The 5,061-nt window shown below is 51.5% G+C and overlaps 1 protein-coding gene across 2 annotated transcripts in view; it reads right to left on the bottom strand.

Moving 5' to 3' along the window:
• The window catches only part of LOC144950899 (inositol polyphosphate-4-phosphatase type I A-like), a 42,393-nt gene extending 37,332 nt beyond the window's left edge, over positions 1-5,061 (bottom strand). The window contains exons 1-2 of one of the 2 annotated variants that reach the window (XM_078881061.1): positions 5,032-5,061; positions 2,001-2,040 (exon numbers count right to left, since the gene is read on the bottom strand). The gene's annotated coding sequence lies outside the window, so the exon portion shown is untranslated. Of the gene's footprint in view, positions 1-2,000; positions 2,041-5,031 lie in introns of those variants that run through there. The other variant, XM_078881063.1, reaches the window with a different exon arrangement.

The raw sequence follows: 5,061 nt of genomic DNA on the forward strand, positions 1-5,061 counted from the left end.
ATGAAGAAAAGTCTCCACATGGTGAACAAATGTGGTCACTGTATCCATGGAACCTTTTTGCCAATATCCACAAATGTTCTTGCTGCTGCTGCTACTACCCAGGGTGCTGTGCTGCTGCTACTACCCAGGGTGCTGTGCTGCTGCTACTACCCAGAGGGCGATGTTGCTGCTGCTACTACCCAGGGTGCTGTGCTGCTACTACTACCCAGAGGGCGACGTTGCTGCTGCTACTACCCAGGGTGCTGTGCTGCTGCTACTACCCAGAGGGCGATGTTGCTGCTGCTACTACCCAGAGGGCGACGTTGCTGCTGCTACTACCCAGGGTGCTGTGCTGCTGCTACTACCCAGAGGGCGATGTTGCTGCTGCTACTACCCAGGGTGCTGTGCTGCTGCTACTACCCAGAGGGCGACGTTGCTGCTGCTACTACCCAGGGTGCTGTGCTGCTGCTACTACCCAGAGGGCGATGTTGCTGCTGCTACTACCCAGGGTGCTGTGCTGCTGCTACTACCCAGAGGGCGACGTTGCTGCTGCTACTACCCAGGGGGCGACGTTGCTGCTGCTACTACCCAGGGTGCTGTGCTGCTGCTACTACCCAGAGGGCGATGTTGCTGCTGCTACTACCCAGGGTGCTGTGCTGCTGCTACTACCCAGGGGGCGATGTTGCTGCTGCTACTACCCAGGGGGCGATGTTGCTGCTGCTACTACCCAGAGGGCGATGCTGCTGCTGCTACTACCCAGAGGGGGATGTTGCTGCTGCTACTACCCAGAGGGGGATGTTGCTGCTGCTACTACCCAGGGGGCGATGTTGCTGCTGCTACTACCCAGGGGGCGATGTTGCTGCTGCTACTACCCAGGGGGCGATGTTGCTGCTGCTACTACCCAGGGGGCGATGTTGCTGCTGCTACTACCCAGGGGGCGATGTTGCTGCTGCTACTACCCAGAGGGGGATGTTGCTGCTGCTACTACCCAGAGGGCGACGTTGCTGCTGCTACTACCCAGGGGGCGACGTTGCTGCTGCTACTACCCAGAGGGCGATGTTGCTGCTGCTACTACCCAGGGGGCGATGTTGCTGCTGCTACTACCCAGGGGGCGATGTTGCTGCTGCTACTACCCAGGGGGCGATGTTGCTGCTGCTACTACCCAGGGGGCGATGTTGTTGCTGCTACTACCCAGGGGGCGATGCTGCTGCTGCTACTACCCAGAGGGCGATGTTGCTGCTGCTGCTACTGCTGGGGGACGATGTTGCTGCTGCTACTACCCAGAGGGCGATGTTGCTGCTACTGCCCGGGGGGCGATGTTGCTGATCCCAGCTGAGTGATTGGCAGATAGTTTGGTTGCCGCACTGCGTTTGTATAAAGAAACACTTCCCATGCCAGCCGATGTCAGTTCCGTAATTTCGCGGAAACTAAGCGCGTGGAGTGAGAAGTGGCCGACGGCCTCAGAGCTCAGACACCCCCCCCCCCCCCCCGAGTCAAACGCTGCTGAGAACCTCGGTTCGAGCCCTGACTCTGGGTGTCTCTCTCTCTCTTAGGGGTTCACAATGGCCGTGTCAGAGACGTTGAGCTGTCACAGCTGAGATCCTGGATTCCAAACCCATAGACTCACATGGAGTCCCATAGACTCACACATAGACCCATAGACTCACATGGAGACCCATAGACTCACATGGAGACCCATAAATTCACACGGAGACCCATAGACTCACATGGAGACCCATAGATTCACACGAAGACCCACAGACTCACACATAGACCCATAGACTCACACATAGACCCATAGACTCACATGGAGACCCATAGATTCACACGGAGACCCACAGACTCACACATAGACCCATAGACTCACACACAGACTCATAGACTCACATGGAGACCCATATACTCACACGGAGACCCACCGACTCACACATAGACCCATAGACTCACATGGAGACCCACAGACTCACACAAAGACTCGCAGACTTACACAGAAACCCACAGACTCAGAGGTTTTGATTTACCGGATTCACAAGTGTGGTGGAGTTGATAGACTCCAGTGACCTGTTCACACACAGAGAGACCACATTAGCCTCGGTTTAGATACAGACACGTAAACAAATGAAGACAAAGATCCCCCAAGTGGCCTACACAGGCTGCTGTGGAAAGTGGCTAGTACCGATCCGCCCGGCTGCCTTTGTCTCCCTAGTGGCGATGTTTACTGCACACCGCACCGGGTACTCATTTGAGGCTGAGTCGACCTAGGGGAGGCCCAGGACCGGTTCAGATAATCGTCACCGGTGTTGGTGGCCGTGAGCGGGAATCGAACTCGGGTCGCCGGGTTCGTAGCGCAGCGTAGCGCTAATCACTGCGCCACCGCTCCACACCTGTACACACACTCACACCTGTACACACACTCACACCTGTACACACACACTCACACCTGTACACACACTCACACCTGTACACACACACACACCCTTGTACACACACACTCACACTTGTACACTCACACCTGTACACACACTCACACCTGTACACACACACACCTTGTACACACACACTCTCTTGTACACACACACACTCTCTTGTACACACACACTCTCTCTTGTACACACACACACCTTGTACACACACACACCTTGTACACACACACACACCTTGTACACACACACACACTCTCTTGTACACACACACACTCTCTCTCGTACACACTCACACCTGTACACACACTCACACCTGTACACTCACACCTGTACACACACTCACACCTGTACACACACTCACACCTGTACACACACACACACCCTTGTACACACACACTCACACTTGTACACTCACACCTGTACACTCACACCTGTACACACACTCACACCTGTACACACACTCACACATGTACACACACACACCCACACTTGTACACTCACACTTGTACACTCACACCTGTACACTCACACCTGTACACACACACACCTGTACACACACTCACACCTGTACACACATTCACACCTGTACACACACTTGTACACACACTCACACATGTACACACACTCACACCTGTACCCACATATTCACTTCCACACACACTCTCTCTTGTACACACACACACACCTTGTACACACACACACACCTTGCACACACACACTTTCTCTTGTACACACACACACCTTGTACACACACACTCACTCTTGTACACACACACACTCACTCTTGTACACACACACACCTTGTACACACACTTTCTCTTGTACACGCACACACACCTTGTACACACACACACTCTCTCTCGTACACACACACACTCACTCTTGTACACACACCTTGTACACACACACCTTGCACACACACACTCTCTCTTGTACACACACACCTTGCACACACACACACTCTCTTGTACACACACACACACCTTGTACACACACACACCTTGCACACACACACACACTCTCTCTTGCACACATACTCTCTCTTGTACACACACACAATCTCTCTTGTACACACACACACCTTGCACACACACACACTCTCTTGTACACACATACACTCTCTCTTGTACACACACACACTTTGTACACACACACACACCTTGTACACACACACTTTCTCTTGTACACGCACACACACCTTGCACACACACACTCTCTTGTACACACACTCACACTCGTACACACACTCACACTTGTACACACATACAGAGACTCACACTTGTACACACACTCACATTTGTACACACATACAGAGACTCACACTTGTACACACATACAGAGACTCACCACCCTCGTACACACACTCACCCTTGTACACACATACACACACTCACACTTGTACACACACTCACACTTGTACACATATACAGAGACTCACACTTGTACACACATACAGAGACTCACACTTGTACACACACTCATATTTGTACACACATACAGAGACTCACACTTGTACACACATACAGAGACTCACCACCCTCGTACACACACTCACCCTTGTACACACATACACACACTCACACTTGTACACACACTCACACTTGTACACATATACAGAGACTCACACTTGTACACACACTCACACTTGTACACACATAGAGACTCACACTCGTACACACACTCACACTTGTACGCACATACAGAGACTCACCACCCTCGTACACACACTCACCCTTGTACACACATACACACACTCACACTTGTACACACATACACACTTGTACACACATACACACACTCACACTTGTACACACATACAGAGACGCACACTCGTACACACACTCACACTTGTACACATATACAGAGACTCACACTTGTACACACACTCACACTTGTACACACATAGAGACTCACCACACTCGTACACACACTCACACTTGTACACACATACAGAGACTCACACTCGTACACACACTCACACTCGTACACACACTAACACTCGTACACACACTCACACTCGTACACACACTCACACTCGTAAACACAATAACACTCGTACACACAATAACACTCGTACACACAATAACACTCGTACACACAATAACACTCGTACACACACTAACACTCGTACACACAATAACACTCGTACACACACTCACACTCGTACACACAATAACACTCGTACACACAATAACACTCGTACACACACTCACACTCGTACACACAATAACACTCGTACACACACTCACACTCGTACACACAATAACACTCGTACACACACTCACACTCGTACACACACTCACACTCGTACACACACTCACACTCGTACACACACTCACACTCGTACACACACTCACACTCGTACACACACTCACACTCGTACACACACTCACACTCGTACACACACTCACACTCGTACACACACTCACACTCGTACACACACTCACACTCGTACACACACTCACACTCGTACACACACTCACACTCGTACACACACTCACACTCGTACACACACTCACACTCGTACACACACTCACACTCGTACACACACTCACACTCGTACACACACTCACACTCGTACACACACTCACACTCGTACACACACTAACACTCGTACACACACTCGTACTCTCCCCGCCGCTTCGAGCTGGGCCCTCAG

This window comes from Lampetra fluviatilis, chromosome 60, assembly GCF_964198595.1.
Source record: "Lampetra fluviatilis chromosome 60, kcLamFluv1.1, whole genome shotgun sequence".
Classification (NCBI taxonomy): Eukaryota; Metazoa; Chordata; class Hyperoartia; order Petromyzontiformes; family Petromyzontidae; genus Lampetra; species Lampetra fluviatilis.